Genomic DNA, 19,436 nt, shown 5'->3' with positions numbered 1-19,436 from the left:
ATCACACTCTTCACAAGAACTGGGCTGATGTCTCAGTGGGGCAGAGGCAAGCCTTTCAACTTAGCTGCCTTGGCATTGGCCCACGTTCGTCTCCATTTTGGGCCTGCCACAGAAGGCTGGGGCCTTGCCTCCAGTCTGTACCCATCTCTACCTGGTGAAAATAGCATTGGCAGACACTACCAAAGTGGTAGAATCATAACTTTGGGAGTTTATTCAACTCATGCCTTCTGCCTCAAAGATGAAAATCTGGACCAATGTCTCAAGTTTGATTTGATTTGATTTAGTTTTGCTCGGGATCCTTGATGCCATATTCAGTCAAATGCTGCCTTGATGTCAAGGGCAGTTATTTTTTCCTCACCTCTGGCACTCGGATCTTTTGTCCACATTTGAACCAAGGCTGTAATGTGGTCAGGAGCTGAGTGATCCTGGCGAAACCCAAACTGAGCATCCGTAAGCAGATTATTGCTGAGTAAATGCCGTTGAGAAATTGGAAGAATGGAAGAATCCTTATAGGAAGCTGGCTGTGAGCAGGTGTAATTAAAATAGCTTTCAGAGTCAGGGAGCTTATAGTGAAGAAGCTCTGAAAAAGAGTCAGATGGACTCGAAACATTAACTCAGTTTATCTCTCCACGGATGCTGCCAGACCTGCAGTTTTTCTAGCAATATTGCCTTATTATAGCTGAGAGTGAATATTGATTGAAAGCTTATTTATTAGTGTCATAAGTAGGCTTACATTAACACTGCAATGAAGTTACTGTGAAAATCCCCTAGTTGCCACACTCCAGCACCTATTTGGGTACACTGAGGTAGAATTTAGCATGGCCAATACACTTAACCAGTACGTCTTTCGGACTGTGGGAGGAAACCAGAGCACCCGGAGGAAACCCACGCAGACACGGGGAGAATGTGCAGACTCCGTACAGACAGTGACCTAAGCCGGGAATTGAACCCGGGTCCCTGGCACTGTGAGGTAGCAATGCTAACCACTGTGCCATCATGTTGCCCTGACAGCCTATCCCCAGAATTGGAGAGAGAGAGAGAAACGTTGAGGAAAGGAAGAGTCAGGGATGGACCATGTGAAGAGGAAAGGAGAGGAAATTTGAAGAAAAGTTGATGTAATTTTCCAGTTCAGGGTGAGAGCAGGAAGCACCAGTGATAAAGTCATTAATGTACTGTATAGTTATTTACAGGAGGGAAAATATCACTTGACGAAGAGTAAGAAACTCTAAGATTGATACAGAAAAATGGGAACTTTACTCTGCATCTGTTTCTGATACGGGACTGTTTGTTGAAGATGTTAAGTACTTAAAATGAAGTATCCCATTCCTCAGCATTACCTCACCTCTCACTCGACGAGCACAAACATAACCAACCTAAGGAGATTAAATGGGTATCTGAATTCAGATAGGAAGTTTTAGATACAGCTCACAAAATCCTTAACTGTGACTTCATGTAATAACTGTGACTTATAACAAAGGAAAGATCAAAGTAGCATCATGGATTCATTTCATTTTGAATGAGGAATGAATGTGATTTAGATTTTTGTATACAGATCTTGAAATGAATGAAAAGATTAATTCCCTGCAACAAATTAATTTCCTTGCCTATCTTCGTAAAGGCAAGTATGACACAAAGTGGACCTGGAGTAGATACAAACTGGGAATAGTTTGTCAGTTTCAAATGTTGCTCAAACAAACAGAATGGTAAGGAACTTGATCATGCAAGATTGCTCCATTCTTTATTCATTACCTGTCCTGTCAAATTACCACTTGGCTGAATTGAAAATTCAGTTTATTCAAACAAATAGACCTAAGGAAAAATAACTTCTGAAATGAGATTAATGCCACCAGACAATGAATAAAGTATGGTGAAAATCCATTACAATATTTATACCATCTTATTCGGACCTTCCGGATGAATTTTAAAACATGGCTTTTCAGTTTGTGAAAGAAATTCAGACAATCTTAGTCTCAGCCTTCAGCCCAGTTGTCCAGCCTTTTTTTAATTGAAATGCAATCATTTTATGACAGCGTCCAAGAAACTCTTCTTTTAAGGGGCTTAAGCAAGTATCAGCCATTGAATGGAGTGTAGAATAGTAATTGAATTCCACCACCTGAGGCTATACTTTTTTATTCATTTGTGGGACATGGGTGTCATTGGCTGGCCAGCATTTATTGCCCATCCCTAGTTGCCCTTGTTCAGAGGGCAGCTGAGAGTCAGCCACATTGCTGTGGCTGTGGAGTCACATCTAGGCCAGACCAGGCAAGGACAGTAGATTTCCTTCCCTAAAAGACATTAGAGAATCAGATGGGTTTTTTCAACATTTGACGTAGTTTCACAGTCATAAGTAGACTCTTAATTCCAGATATTTTTTATTGAATTCAAATTCCACCACCTGCCTTGGTGAGATTTGAATTCTGGCCCCCAGAACATTAGCTGAGTTTCCGGATTAATAATTGAGCAATAATACCTCTAGGCCATTGCCTCCATTCCATGCCTAGCTCAAACCTCAGGTTAGAATTTTACGGCCCCGTCTCAACAGTACAATCTTCCATTCCCACCTCGGGCAATGGAGCCACGAATGGTTTGCAGCATTTTATGGTGCCCCCCCCACCCCCCTGTGATAGGACCGTAAAATTCCCCTCCACGTCTCGCAAAGCCTGTCAGCTAAAACCTTATCGTGAAGCTAAAGTCAAGAAAGCAAATTCAAACATTACTAAACCATTATTTTCTTCAGCAGGCCATTCTTGCGTCCCTAACTTTGGCAATGATGGAGTGAATCACAGCCAAGTCATAACTTCGGCATCTCCAAAGGCTTACTATTCAAAGACTGTGTGAAAAGAAGCAGTGAAATTAGACCAGTGGTTAAAGGCAGTGTAAATCCAGCTATCTGCGATGCACAGTGCATCAGGTTCCTTCCTGGCTCTGCATACTCGTAAGTTAGAATTTTTAAAACCACAACCAGAAGGAAACTCATATTCTTCTTTTATCTGAGTAGGATCTTCTAACACTCTTTTACAAACTGCTGGGCAGGCTGATAGTAAATTTTCTGTCTCCCTCTCACCACAGAGATTGGCTCAAGCACATCACGGCCTTTCAAATTCGTTACTGCTACCCTGAAATTTCCTCTCTTGTTATTTCCTAGTCGTGATTATGTTCGTTTTCACCTTCCTTGCTTTCTCACAGTACTGAAATCAAGGCTTAACGTGTGGTTTCCTGTTTTAATTGATTCATTTCCAGGATATTTCAATGGGCTGGATTTTATCACTCCCTGACAGGTGTCTTTTCAGCAGGTGGTACTTTACGTGGAGTACATGAGGAGTGCCAACCTGGACTATTCCCATAATGCGTTATTGGGCAAACGGCAAAATTGGCAGCTCTCCTGCCAGATTTAAATAATTAATAAAAGGTCAATTGAGCTTGTTAGCAAGCTAATTGACTGACATATTCTGCAATAATCCTGCATGGACAGGTGGGCAGCAGTAGACAGTACATTTTATGAGGCCAAGTTGAATAAAGGTGAGTTTGGGGGGCGGGGGGGGCATATCGTTCAGACGGTGCCCTGTGTTCATTGGGATTATGCCCCGTCCCCCCAGCCCACAATACATCACCCCTCCTTCTTTCCTCATTGCCTGCTCTCCAAAACCTGTCTCCTCCACCTCCTCCCCTCCCCCGCCCCCCTACCCCCCCAACCACACACACCTCTACACCTTTCCTGGGCTCTCAGATCCCTCACTGCACTAAAGGTCTGGGACTTGCTTGTCTTGGGTAGCCAACTCTCTTCTTCCTGTCCCTGCTTGCAGTTCTAGCAGCACCCACTACTGAGCTCTGGCACTGCTGGGACTGCAGAAGCTACCGGCCAATCAGATTGTCTGGCAGTTCTTGATGCTAGGTCTTCCTCCAACTGAGGGGCCTAAGTCCCTGTCCCTGATTAATAGTTGAGCAATAATACCTCGAGGCGATTGCCTCCATTCCATGCCTAGCTCAAACCTCAGGTTAGAATTTTACAGCCCCGTCTCAATGGTGCAATCTTCCATTCCCACCTCGGTCAATGGAGCTACGAATGGTTTGCAGCATTTTATGGTGCCCCCCACCCCCCTGTGATAGGACCGTAAAATTCCCCTCCCGGTCTCGCAATGAACAAAGAACAAAGAACAAAGAACAATACAGCACAGGAACAGGCCCTTCGTCCCTCCAAGCCCGCGCCGCTCCCCGGTCCAGGATTGAATCCTGAATCCAGGATCCCCGCCCAATTTTCCAGCCTATCTACATACCAATATCCTATCCACCGAGCTGTCCCTCACAGCTACGATGCTTTGTTCATTACAACCTATTAACTTACCCCCACCCCCCCATTCCAGACCATGTGATCTCCAGGGAGAGGCGAAAACCCAGAGTGAAAAACCCCAGGGCCAATATGGGGAAAAAAAATCTGGGAAATTCCTCTCCGACCCCCTGAGGCGATCGAAACGAGTCCAGGAGATCACAATGGCCCCGATCGGAAAATGCTTCCCAACCCTAGTCATTTCCACTTCCACGAACACCATATGAATTCCCTGCCCCCGAGACAGGTTCCCAACTATCCGCAGTCTCACTCTGTACTGGCACCAGCAAGATGATCGTAGAATGAAGCCTTGAAACGAGAAACCAGGAACAATTAGCCCGCGCCGCTCCCTGGTCCAAACTAGACCACTCTTTTGTATCCCTCCATTCCCACTCCGTTCATATAGCTGTCTAGATAAGTCTTAAACGTTCCCAGTGTGTCCGCCTCCACCACCTTGCCCGGCAACACATTCCAGGCCCCCACGACCCTCTGTGTGAAATATGTCCTTCTGATATCTGTGTTAAACCTCCCCCCCTTCACCTTGAACCTATGACCCCTCGTGAACGTCACCACCGACCCGGGGAAAAGCTTCCCACCGTTCACCCTATCTATGCCTTTCATAATTTTATACACCTCTATTAAGTCTCCCCTCATCCTCCGTCTTTCCAAGGAGAACAACCCCAATTTCCCCAATCTCTCCTCATAACCAAGCCCCTCCATACCAGGCAACATCCTGGTAAACCTCCTCTGTACTCTCTCCAAAGCCTCCACGTCCTTCTGGTAGTGTGGCGACCAGAACTGACAGCTAAAACCTTATCGTGAAGCTAAATTCAAGAAAGCAAATTCAAACACTACTAAACCATTATTTTCTTCAGCAGGCCAGTCTTGCGTCCAGTTTTGCCCAGTGGCAGTGTGCTTTGGCTGTGGGGCAGGCTTTTCTCCAGTGTAGACTTTCCTTCTCGGGTAATAAAACATTTCCCCTGCACTGCCCTGTAAAAATCCAGCCCAATATAACGAACTTGTGTCCCTCCATCTTTGTTTTTTTTTCCCCAGAGCCTAATCAGTCAATAGGCCACATTTTATGATTATCCATTTCTTCTACGCGTTTTGCCTAGAATGGGGTGGCACAGTGGCACAATGGTTAGCACTGCTGTCTCACAGTGCCAGGGACTGGGGTCCGATTCTGACCTTGGGTTACAGTCAGTGTGGAATTTGCACGTTCTCACTGTTTCTGTGTGGATTTCCTCTGGGTGCTCCAGTTTCCTCCCATGGTCCAAAGATATGCAGGTTAGATGGATTGGCCATGATTAATGCCTGGGGTATCAGCAGTAGGGTCTGGGTGGGATGATCTTTGGAGAGTTGGTGCAGACCTGATGGGCCAAATGGCCTCCTTCTGCACTGGAGGGATTCTATGGTTCTCGGGTATGGTTAATTATACTGTTGTGTGAACCTTGCCCCTTAATCTGTTGCTCAGTTAAAAATGATACAAACATAAAGAGCAAATGTTTGGTGGTTAAGGTCAAATAAAGCAAACCAAGATCAAATATTTCCCTCAAACAAGGAAGTAAATGGCAAATTACCTCAGGTCAGTTCTCTCATCTCCAAGCAGATACTTAGAGTAGCATTAGAGTCATAGAGTCATAAAGGTTTACAGCATGGAAACAGGCCCTTCAGCCTAACTTGTCCATGCTGCCCTTTTTTTAAACGACTAAGCTAACCCCGATTGCCCATGTTTGGCCCATATCCCTCTATAGCCATCTTACTCATGTAACTGTCTAAATGCTTTTTCAATGACAAAATTGTACCTGCCTTTGCTACTACTTCTGGCAGCTTGTTCCAGACACTCCCACCCTCTGTGTGAAAATATTGCTCCTCTGGACCCTTTTGTATCTCTCCCCTCTCACCTTAAACCTATACGCTCTAGTTTTAGACTCTCCTACCTTTGGGAAAAGATATTGTCTACCTAGCTGATCTATGCCCCTCATTATTTTATAGACCTCTATAAAATCACCCCTCAGCCCCCTGCGCTCCAGAAAAAAAAAGTCCCAGTCTATCCAGCCTCTCCTTATAACTCAAACCATCAAGTTCTGGTAGCATCCTAGTAAATCTTTTCTGCACTCTTTCTTGTTTAATAATATCTTTTCTATAATAGGGTGAACAGAACTGTACACAGTATTCAAAGTGTGGCCTTACCAATGTCTTGTACAACTTCAACAAGTCATTGTACAAGATGCATTATATTACCATTCTCTCAAATGGGCTACGGTGATGGGCTAATCATAGACCTAATCAATGGATTGAGTGGTAGGGGAGGAAGAAATGACTTGCAAAGGCTAAAAATGTATGTTTGCACTTTCTCCTTGCTTTTCTTTAATGAGTTCCTCAAGGTGCTGGTTGTCACTTGGAACAATGTTCCACTTGTGTCAGTTACATCCCTTGCCCAATATTATGCCTGAACAGTGGGTGTTACCAGAGTTGATTAAAGTGTTCGGCATCACAGGGAAGCCCAATTATTTTAGCATCCAATGTCCAACTTTATCCATTTTTCACCAAACAACTTCTTCCCTGCTGCCTTCAGACTTTTGAATGGACCACTATGCATTAAGCGATCTTTCTCTACATCCTAGCTCTGACTGTAACACTACATTCTGCACTCTCAAGTTTCCTTCTCTAGGGCTGGTATGTTTTGTCTGTATAGCGCGCAAGAAACAATACTTTTCACTGTATGTTAATACATGTGACAATAATAAATCAAATCAAACCAAATCAAATCAAAAACCTGGGGCATCACATATCAATCAGGCAACTGTGACTATGGCTGAATTTTCTTTACCTTATCCTAGATATGTTAAAGTCAAACATTAATTCTTACTACTCTTTAGACTTAAGGTCAGGTAACTCAGTGGGGGACATAAGGTTACAGCAAGAATTTCCGTTTCTCATTTTAGGCTTTTCCCTTCTCGTGGGCTTGAAAGTTCAAATCAACTGAATCAGTAGAATTGGTCCTCAAATTTTATTTAAGACTCAAAGCTTTTCCAGATAACTTTGTCATACAATCTTACCTATGGAGCACAACTTGAAATCAAGGACAACTAAATTCATGTACTGCAGTAGTTCAGCCGGTTTTGTTCTTGGTTGACTGCCATCTTGAACATTATTTATGATTTCCTGTGGCTCTTCTGGCAAACACTGAAAAGTTGTGGGGAAGGAGTTCCCGGCCGTGCATGCCCCGAGACTGGAAATTCCTGCCCGAGGTCAACGGACCTTTAAATGATCTAGCAAATTTTCTGTTCCGCCCACCACAGTCGGGTGGCAGATGGGATGGGAAAATTCCACTCAACATGTTTTAGACATTTCCTTTATAAGTCTTTTGCTGAGGAAAACACTTTTGTTGTTCCTCTTTCATTTCCCATTATCAGTATAGCTGTCTTGCACTCTACTTATCTGTTGTTGTTCTTGGAAGTACTTGGCAAAATCATGCTCTCCAGAAAAACACATCATTATCGCATGGGGTGCTTTCTTGTGTCCTGGAAGGAGGAGACTCTTCGGCTGACTTCCAAGTCTTAAATGTAGTGAATCAGAGCTCTGTGTTGGCTCCTACCATGTTCAGCATTATACTCTTCAGCATGCTTTCAGACATCATACAGATGGCAAAAATTTCAATTTGATGAGATGACGGGTCAAAACAAAGTCCTAAATTTAGGATTCATTACTTTTTTTTCATTGATGCCTGTACTCTAAATATCCCTTCGGAACAAGAAATGCCAACCTAGCATGGATCATTTTTCACCTTCATGTCTTAACATCAGTCTCACCATCAGCATCAAAAGGATTGAAGTCTTATGCTAACCTGCCCTACAAAATTGTCCAAAGCAGTTCACAGTGATGATGAATTCATTGCCAGAATAGTTTAAGGCCAACATTGTCTTTGGCAAGCTACGAGAAACTGGGAGCAAAAAGGAATTGGCCTCTCAACTAAAGTGAGGACATACGAGGTGGTTGTCTTCATTATCATAATAATATTCAGCAACGCTTTATACAATAGGTTTAGAGTTCAATAAAAAATTGTACCCTATTCCGATCTATAAATAGAGACAAAAGGTGAAAGTTATTTTAAAGGTTTTACAATATGAAAATCAGCAAAGGTAAATCAAGAGGGTCCCGTGACCAGAACATGCTAATTGTTGCTTCCAGGCTAAATGCTAACTAAATCTAATTAATTACATTCTGAGCAGCATGAAGTTTCCCTTGCAATACTGTTTAGAGGTATCATCAGACATGAATAACAGGGATAACAGCAAATTGGACAACATCGCCTTCACAATTAAAATAGAAGCAGTATTATATCCAGACTTCTTTCAGTGCTCATGCTGTTTTGCAGCTAAAACACTGCAGCATCAAACTAAGCACCTCGCTGATGTCACAGAGTTGCAATTAACAGTGCAATATGCAGCGAATGTTCCCAGTTACAGTGCGGCCCCATTATAACGTGATGGTTGGGGTCCATAAAATGTTATCACGAAAAAAGCGGGGTCGCACTAAATCGGGGTTGCGCTAAATTTGCCAATCATGAGCGGAAAAAAAAGGGATCCAATGATTCATCGCATTATATCCGAATTCGCGCTAAATCGGGGCGTGTTAAATCGGAGTTCCACTGTATTAACAGCTTTAAATGAATACGGCTGAAGTCATCTTTGTTATATAATGTTGAGTTTGAGCAGATTGATGTTGTGGTAATACTACATTTCTGGTCTCAGATCAGTAGATGCAGAATGAGAGTGCAGCAGACCAACATACATTTTTTACTGTCTGGATGTGGATCTGTTCACAAGGAGTGAACACTATTCCCAGAGAGAAAGGGCTGCAAATTCCTCTAAATTGCCATTTATTCAGCTGAGGAGAGTCGGATTCTGCAAGCTTGAAACTGGAGTGAACACTATTCCCGGAGCGAAAGAGCTGGAATCTCTACTAAATTGCCACTTACTTGGATGAGTAAAGTAGGATTCTGAAGGCTTGAAACTGCACTGAAATTATTCAATCCAAAAGATTTGCGGCTCTCCACTCCTCTTTAAGGCCTGCTAGAGCTCAATCAGCTGTATCTAAAAAGTGCATGGATAACCTTTAGACCCACTGAAAATAATTCCATTCATTTGGAGCTGCAATAAGGCAGGTACTACATCGGCAAAGCTATTTTACGTGCTGCTACTGAAGGTTGGTTTGCCTGAATATCATTTTTTTAAATTCATTCGTGGGACATGGGCTGGCTAGCATTTATTGCCCATTCCTTGTTGCCCTTGGAGGACAGTTGAGAGTCAACCACATTGCTGTGTCTCTAGAGTCACATGTAGGCCAGACCAGGTGAGGATGGCAGATTTCCTTCCCTGAAGGACATTAGTGAACCAGGTGGATTTTTCTGACAATCAACAATTTCCTTGGTCATCAGTAGATTCTTAATTCCAGACTTTTTTTAAATTGAATTCAAATTCCACTATCTATCATGACAGGATTTGAACCCAGGTCCCCAGAACGTTAACTGAGTTTCTGGATTAATAATCCAGTGATAATACCACCAGGCCATCACCTTTGGATGACCAATCAGGACTTTGGATGATAGTTTCACCTCTTATGCTTTGCACTGAAGCATTAGTTTCCAAATGAGAATCATTCTATTATAACTATGAAGTAAAGGACTTAGTAAACATTAAATTGGAGGCTCTTGCACACTTCTTAATGGGGATGACAAGCTAAGAAGGTATGCTTCAGAATCTTCTGACAGGCAGTCCCTCATCTGGCTGCACCTGTCATTTGGAGGTTATAGGGTTCTAATTGAATGAAAACCTAGGGCTGGATTTTCACAGAGCCAAACTTTCAAAAATGGAGGATGGGACCTGCACATGGATGTTCCCCTCCTCCCCCTCCCCCCCCCCCCCCCCCCCCCCCCCCCGCCGCCCCCAACCACCCCCTCCCATTTCTGACAAATCCAATTTTTGCTGTTTCATTTTAATTCATGTTGGCTGGGCCAGCATTTTATTGTCCATCCCTAATTGCCCTTCAACAGAGTGGTTTACTGAACCATTTTAGAGCCCATGAAGAGTCAACCAAACTGCTGCAGGACAGATTAGGTGAGGATGGCAAATTTCCTTCCCTGAAAGATATTAGTGAACCAGATGGGTTTTTGTGACAATTGACAATGCTTTCATGGTCATCATTAGACTTAATTGCAGATTTTTACTGGATTCAAATTTCACCGTTTACCATGGTGGGATTGGAATGCAGGTCTGAGTTCACAGTTTGATTGATAATTTAATGAGTCTTACCATTAGATCTGAATAGAAGTTTGTTTGATTCTGAAAGAGATTAACCAAATGAATGGATTTAAAAGCTTTGAATGAGTTCTATGAATGTGAGTTTGTTTTCATTATTAAGTGTATATGAACTGTATTAGGTTGTCCGATTTTGTTTACTGCACTTTCACATGAAGCCTGAGGTCAGCCCATAGTGGATATTTGGTGAGTTGCTATGGAGGTAGCATGCAAGTTAAGAAGGACCTGAAGGGTGGGTAGAAGCATGAGTTAGCATTGAGTTTGTATGAGTGATATGAAGAGCCATGAGGGTTGGGAAAGGGAGTGAGGGTTGGGAGGGGTGACAGCCAGAGATCCTAACATCTTCTGAAACAATTAGGTCAGAGTCCCAAGGAACTGAGGCAAGATTTGAAACCAGCCTGCTTCGCAGTCGCCTACCTCCAATACTATCTTCCAGAGTTAGTGGGCATGACTGTATCCCACAACAAGCCATTGGTTCTCCCGCCAGATGTTTTTAACTGAGGTGGGTCCCAACTCGAGTTACAACCTCAATGGACAAACTCCAGCTCTTACAGTCCATTTTTAACTGGAGATAGGTTTGTCTTGTCATCATTACCTTGAATTTCTTTTGAGAAACAATCTTTTAAGTCAGTCAGCTTTTTAAAATTTCTTTCATGGGATAGAAGCAGCACTGGGTCAGTTTGCATTTATTTCACATCTCTAACTGCTCTTGAGAAGGTGGCGTGAATTGCTTTCTTGAACCATTGCTGTGGATGTGGTGTGGGTACATTCATAATGCTGCTACGCAGGGAGTTCCAAAATTTTGTTGAGGTGATAGTGAAAGAACTGTAATTATAATTCCAAGTCAGAATGATGTGTGGCTTTGAGGGGAATTTGCAGGTGATGGTGTTCCCATTTGTCTGATGCTGTTTTCTGCTTGGTGGTAGTCAATGTAAGTTTGAAAGGCATTGCTGAAGGATACTTGGCAAATTGCTGCGGTGCATCTTCTGTCACTGTACTTCTGTGGGGGAGGGAGTGCATGTTCCAGGTGGTGGACTGCATCAAGCAAGTTATTGTTACCCTTTCTTTCCATCCTTATTTATTCATCTTTTTTTCTTTCATTCACCCACTTTCTTTGAGTTGCACAAATGTATCCAATCTCTCTCACAAAATCATTTTCTCTCACCTTTGTTTCTGTTGTATCTTAATTAAACTTCAAAGCTGCTAAAAGTTGAAGAATGAGTATTTCTTACATCACTATTAGTATGGTATGCTGGGGATTAAGTACAATACATGTGCTCAAACTGTAGAATCCAAAAATTATCCGAAGCATCATAGCTCTGGGGAAATAAATTATCATGCAGGCATTGAATAAACACAACAGCAATCCAAGGGATTTATTTAATTGTGTTTTTGTGAGATATGTATTTCTGGAATATATTTTATAGTAAAAATTTTAGTAACTAAGGGAAAAGATGAGGTCGTAAAAATGGAAAAATAGGTTCAGTAAATATTTTGTAAGAATTATGAGGACATTTGTGTCTAATATTGAAATGCCTATCATAGGATAAGGATAACAATAGGAGTAACAAGACTAAGGTTGCTGTAAAGAGATTCGATGAAATATGCATTTCATGTCTCAAAATAACACCGACATAAACAAAATAGATGGATTAGAGAGAAAAAATGATTCAGCTCTTATCTACACTTATCACTTAGACAGATTATTCCATCATGCTAGACGGTGGGTTTTGAAGTAAGAACCAGAGACCTATGTATTAAGTAAATATTTGCCAAATGTGTACCTTTAATCAAACATTTCAAAGTGATCCTGCCTGCCTGATTTAGGATAGTCATGGAAAAGGCTGAGGATGTGCTGGGGATAAAAGTTTTTATCTGGGAAATACAAATTTTACTCAGGTAAGATCTGACCGAAGTGGATTGAGAGCAGCTACTTGCAAATTAAAACTATGTCAGAACAGTGGGATGCCTTCAAGGAGGAGATAGCAAGAGTACAGGGCAAGTATGTTCCCTTATAGACCAAGAGTGGGTCCAAGACAAGAGAATCCTGGGTGTCAAGGAACATAAAGGTCGGGATTAGGAAAAAAAAGAGAAACTTCTGGCAGATACCGAGGGCTCAATACAACAGAGTTTCTAGACTCTGTAGGGGGAGAAATTGAAAAGGAAATCAGTAAAGCTAAGAGAGTGCATGTAAAAGCATTGGCGGGTAGAATAAAGGAAAACCCAAAGGGGCTTTTTAAATATATAAAGAGCAAAAGAATAACTAGGGAAAGAATAGGGCCAATTGTGGATCATACAGGTAATTTGTGTGTAGACCCAAAAGATGTGAGTACAGTCCTCAATGAATACTTTGCATCAGTCTTCACAATGGGAAAGGCAACTTCATTGTAGTGTTAATGTAAGTCTACTTGTAACTAATAAATAAACTTTTACTTTAAAGGCATAGACATCAGGATGGAGGACTGTGAAATATTAAAGGAAAGTAACATAGAGAGAGAGAGAAAGAGAAAGAGGAGATACGTAGGAGGTTTAGCAGTCTTAAAAGTGGATAAATCAGCACGCACAGATGAGATGTATCTCAGGCTGTTGAGGGAGTCAAGGAATGAGATGCTGAGCACTTGCAGTAATTTTCAAATCATCTCTGGCCACATGGGAGTAGCCAGAGGACTTCTAACATTAATTACTCCATTATTAAAAAAGGGAAATAGGGATAGAACAGGAAATTATAGGCCAAACAGTCTAAGTTCAGTTGTGGGGAAGTTATTAGGAAAGATCCTGAGAGACACAATATATCTGCACTTGGGTAGACATGGATTAATCAGGGTTAGTCAGCATTGATTTGTTAAGGGAAGGTCATGTTTGACGAATTTAATCAAATTTTTGATGAGGTAATCAACAATGTTGATGAGAGTAATGCATTTGATGTGGCTTTTAGAAAAGCTTTTGATAAGGTGCCTTATGGCAGACTGCTCAAGAAAGTTCGAACCCATGGGATCCAAGGCAAAGTGGCATATTGAATCTAAAATTGACTGAGAGGCAGGAAACAGAGGATGATGGTAGAGGGGTGTTTCTGTGACTGGAAGGCTATTTCCTGTGGGGTTCTGCAGAGCACGGTGCTGGGGCCCTTTCTATCTGTGGTGAACATTCATGAATTGGACTTAAATGTAGGGGATATGATCAAGAAGTTTGCAAATGACATGAAATTTGATGGAGTAGTAAATGGTGAGGAGAATAGCTGTAGACTGCAGGAGGATATTAAGAGGGATTAGTTGGGTTAAATATGTTGGGTTGCTGGGATAGGGCCTAACTGGGATTCTTGTCGGTGCAGACTCGATGGGCCGAATTGCCTCTTTTTGCACTGTCGGGTTTCTATGATTTCTATGGATATCAATGGGCTGGTCAGGCGGGCAGAGCAGTAGCAAATGGAACTCAACCTGGAAAAATGTGAGGTAATGCACTTGAGGAGGAATAACAAAACAAAGGATTACACTATGAATGGTAGGATCCTGGAAAGTACTGAAGATCGGACAGACTTGGTGTGCGTGTCCACAGATCCCTGAAAGTGTCAGGGCAAGTAGATCAGGTGGTTAAGAAGGCATATTGGATACTTGCTTTTATCAGCTGAGGCATAGAATACAAGAGCTCGGAGGTCATGCTAGAGCTGCATAAACGTTGATCAGACCACAATAGGAATGCTGCACACAATTCTGCTCACCACGTTATCGGAAGGGTATGATTGCACTGGAGAAGGTGCAGAGGAAATCTACCAGGGTGCTGTCTGGGCTGGAGGGCCTGACCCATGAGGAAAGATTGGGGTTGGGGCTATTTCCCTTGGAGAAGCGAAGGTTGAGAGGGGACCTAATAGAGATATATAAGATTATGAGGGGCATAGACAGGGCGAATAGGAAGGCACATTTTCTATCAGTAGAGGGGTCAATAACCAGGGGAATTGATTTAAAGTAAGAGGTAGAAGACTAGGAGTTGAGCTGAGGACAAACTTCTTCCACCAGAGGGTAGTGTGAGTCTGAAACTTACTGCCTGAAAGGGTGGTCGAATCAGAAACTCTCATGACAGTTAAGTAGTAATCCCTTGCACTGCTGTAACCTCCAGGGCTATTGGCCAAGCACTGGAAAATGGGACTAGTGGATCTTTGTTGACTTGTGCGGATATGATGGGTCGCCTGTGCTGAAAACATCTATGAATCTAAATTCAATATTTTATCCAGCCCGGACTTCTTTATATGAATGGTGGTAGTATCATGATTTCCTGCAACTCAATGCTTTCCTTCACTCTGGTTTGTTGATTTTCTTTAAAAATGTAATTGCCCAGAGTATGCAGTCAGTGACAAAGCTAGGGCAATCACTGTTGACCTTGAGGTCATCCTCACTGAGAGATCAAGTTATCTCTCTGATAAGAATTTTGCTTCTGTTGCTGCACAGCGCTACTGTAACTGATTGCAACACACTTTACTGGACAGGAGTTGTATCACCAGCCTATTCAATCAACAAATCACATTAATGGATTTTCACAGACACAGGAACAGGAAACAAAAAGCAGTAATTTTTGCATCGAATTAAAGATTGGAACTAATGTCCTTTAGGGAAGGAAATCTGCTCTCTTTACCTGGTCTGGCCTATATGTGACTCCAGAATCACAGCAATATGGTTGACTCTTAACTGCCCTCTGAAATGGCCTAGCAAGCCATTCCATTGCATCACGGCCACTTTCTCAAGGACAACTCGGAATGGGCAATAAATGCTGGCCAGCCAGCGACGCCCATATCTGACGAAAGAATAAAGAAAAACTTATGCATGAGATGTAAGTAGGAGCTAAGTATTGTTTTAAAAAATAATATTTCGCTTAAATAATCTATGAAGTAATCATTTTACAATACTCTACGCTTAGAACATCATTTTGTTCCAGGCAGGTTCTGCTGATCATCAAATTTTATTGATTAAATCGCTGTTAAAAGTCCAATTCCACATGAATGAACAAATTGAAACTTTTTATAGGGTTTCGAACACTAACCTGGGAATTGGAAAGTTGAGGTTCTCATTGATTTCAATGATTGCCAGATCTGGGGTGTCCGCAGTACAACCTATAATGGAGCACTGAGTGATAGACTACAACTTCAGGATGTTCCCAACATCCTGAAGTTGGGATCAGTTTCAGTTCACCATCAGCACCCTCCACAAAATCCAGGTTCATAGGATAATAACAAGTCTGAAGTGGGAGAAGGTTACTCTGCTATCAAATGGTGCACTTGTATGGATGATCATTAGAGGGATGGATTAAATTGACCAAGTTGTCCTTTCTCATCCCTAACCTGTATCATGTGCAAATCACTGAATGTTAGACTCTTCCTTATCCATTTACAATCTCCTCAAGAGAGGATACGCATAAGTATTCCCTGATTCCCAAATTAAACCAAGGGTATGACAGGGCCAAATGGCATGAAGCAAAGGAGTGCTACTGGACCTGGCTTTTCCCTTAGAATGCTTGTCAACTTTTCATGAATTGATGAGGACTTTAGTATCTGAGGGAACAGATGGCCGAAAACCAACCACCTCACCCGCCCTGGAACCTGAGCGGGTGAAGTTCCCAGAACAGAAATTTCCATTGGCCTCGGGCAGGATTTTACGATCTCACCTGAACAAGGCCGTAAAATCCCACCCAATGTGTTTCAAAATGACTAGATAGTGTTTAACTATCTAGCTGACTGGTGGTGATTTAACCTGAGGATCACCACACCTCAGGCCAGGGGCAATGTTGAGAAGGCAGGGCCTTCATGAATAACCTCAGCCGGTACCGGAATTGAACCAGTGAAGAAAGAATCTTGTAAAAAGCCACCACTGCAGCCTCACCCTTGTCCTTGTTCCAACATCCTGAGAATCACAATCTGGCTGGCACAAATCCAGCTGTACTCCCTCCCCACTCTAAAGTGACTTCAAAACCTCAAGAAAAATTACCATTTTCTGGAAGCTCGTTATTTCAATTACATTTCCATTGAGCAGAAATGGTAAACCGATAAGAATTCACTTGCAAATCTGTGCAAATCTAGCCACAACAGTGAAGCCAGAAACAGGCTTGGAATCGAACTCCAGGAAAAATGTATGTGGGATCCTTCCTACATGCGGCAAGAGGCAATACCTGTTTTGCATATTGCTAACTTCAGAGTGTAAATTAATGTGGAGGACATAATGACCAATATCTGCAACTGAAATGTGCAGATTAGTGCCAATTTCCATGATTGCAATCAGTTGTTCATAAATAAATTGAAAGATCATTCTTTCAACAAGTTTCCTAATATTAGTGATTAAATAATTAAACTATTCTATTCCATTGCATGGAAAAATTTAATCACTCAAAATTTTACCAACTTACAAAACTGGTAGATTGATCAGCAAATCAATTAGTCAATGAACTTGTATAAAAATGATCAGTGCACTGATTTTCCTTCATGCAGCATGTAATGAGACAAGTCTCTCTTACAACTCACTGCCACTTGCATGATTGCAATTTTAGAGTATTTTATAGCTATTCCCTCTTGCCTCACTTTCCTTAAGATATCCGATTCGACATCAATTCATTTAAGTGGAGTTCACATTCCTTCATGATGCAAGAACTTGAAACTTTGCAGTTTTCTGATTCTGCACAGATTTCGTACCATTTAATACTATACAATCTAGATAGGATACCCTGGGGCCCGGTGTCCCCGTCTCTAGGCCAGAAGCTGAGTTTCAGTCTCACCCAAGGACTCGGTGGCCAAAATTCATAATGTGGCCAAATAGGTTGAATATCAGTCAGCAAATTCTTCCAATGCGTGCCAATGGCAAGTGGTAAGAGTGGAAGAGATTTCTGGTCATCCATGAGATGAAAGGAAAGTTGAAGCCTGTACCATCTCTGTCCATAACTCTGGACTCCCTGAGTGATCTGTAACACACCACCACCACAATTGTAGACGAATGCTGACTATTACTCTGTATTCATAGAGTCATAGAATCATAGAGGTTTACAGCATGGAAACAGGCCTTTCGGCCCAACTTGTCCATGCTGCCATTATTTTTTTTTAAAAACTAAGCTAATCCCAATTGCCCACATTTGGCCCATATCCCTCTATACCCATCGTATCCATGTAACTATCTAAAGGCTTTTTAAAATTTAAAATTGTACCTGCCTCTACTACTACTTCTGGCAGCTTGTTCCAGACACTCACCACCCTCTGTGTAAAAAAATTGCCCCTCTGGACACTTTTGTATCTCTCCCCTCTCACCTTAAACCTATGCCCTCTAGTTTTAGGCTCCCCTACCTTTGGGAAAAGATATTGACTATCTACCTTGTCTATGCCCCTCATTACTTTATAGACCTCTATAAGGTCACCCCTCAGCCTCCTACGCTCCAGAGAAAAAAGTCCCAGTCTATTCAGCCTCTCCTTATATCTCAATCCATCAAGTCCCAGTAGCATCCTGGTAAATCTTTTCTGCACTCTTTCCAGTTTAATAATATCCTTTCTATAATAGGATGACCGGAATTGCACACAGTATTCCAAGTGTGGCCTTACCAATATCTTGTACAACTTCAGCAAGATGTCCCAACTCCTGTATTCAATGTTCTGACCGATGAAACCAAGTATGCCGAATGCCTCCTTCACCACTCTGTCCACCTGTGACTCCACTTTCAAGGAGCTATGAACATGTATCCCTAGGTCTCTTTGTTCTGTAACTCTCCCAACACCCTACCATTAACTGAGTAAGTCCTGCCCTGGTTCAATCTACCAAAATGCATTACCTTGCATTTGTCTAAATTAAACTGCATCTGCCATTCATCAGCCCACTGGCCCAATTGATCAAGATCCCGCTGCAATTGGAGATAACCTTCCTCACTGTCCACCATGCCACCAATCTTGGTGTCATCTGCAAACTTACTAACCATTCCCCCATATATTCTCATCCAAATCATTAATATAAATGACAAATAACAGTGGGCCCAGCACTGATCCCTGAGGCACACCACTGGTCACAGGCCTCCAGTTTGAAAAACAACCCTCTACAACCACCCTCTGGCTTCTGTCAAGAAGCCAATTTTGTATCCATTTAAATATCTCACCCTGGATCCTGTGAGATTTAACTTTGTGCAACAACCTACCATGCGGTACCTTGTCAAAGGCCTTGCTAAAGTCCATGTAGACAACATCAACTGCACTGCCCTCATCTGCCTTCTTGGTTACCCCTTCAAAAAACTCAATTAAATTTGTGAGTCACGATTTTCCACTCACAAAGTCATGCTGACTGTTCCTAATCAGTCCTTGCAGCTCTAAATGCCTGTAGATCCTGTCTCTCAAAATACCTTCCAACAATTTACCCATCTCTTACAGTCACTCTGTAAATGTGTATAATGAATGCATTATAACTGAGCTGGTTTCAGGCTTCAAACTAAACAAGTAGGATATTACAAAACAGCAAATTCTCCTGTGCAACAGGATATTAACCTGATCATTTAAAAGTTGCCTTGACTCCTGCCAGCATTGAATGTAATGAGTTACTTTGCCACAGTTCATGACACATCCTGATACTTGCTTTTGATTAATTTCATGCTGAGCCATCCTGAGTCCCACATTCTCACGGTTCATTTTCTCTCTGCATCAATAGGTTGGATTTACTCAACTGAGGTGGGTTGCTGGGGTTGGTAAATGGGCTCTGTTAGACCCAATATTCTCTCGAGGGGGGTGGGGGGTGGGGGGGCGGGTGATACAGTTGGACTCACCATTCCCAGAAGCAGAGTTGGCAGCC

This window comes from Mustelus asterias, chromosome 4 (assembly GCF_964213995.1).
Source record: "Mustelus asterias chromosome 4, sMusAst1.hap1.1, whole genome shotgun sequence".
Taxonomy (NCBI): Eukaryota; Metazoa; Chordata; class Chondrichthyes; order Carcharhiniformes; family Triakidae; genus Mustelus; species Mustelus asterias.
This window is presented reverse-complemented; position numbering follows the sequence as displayed.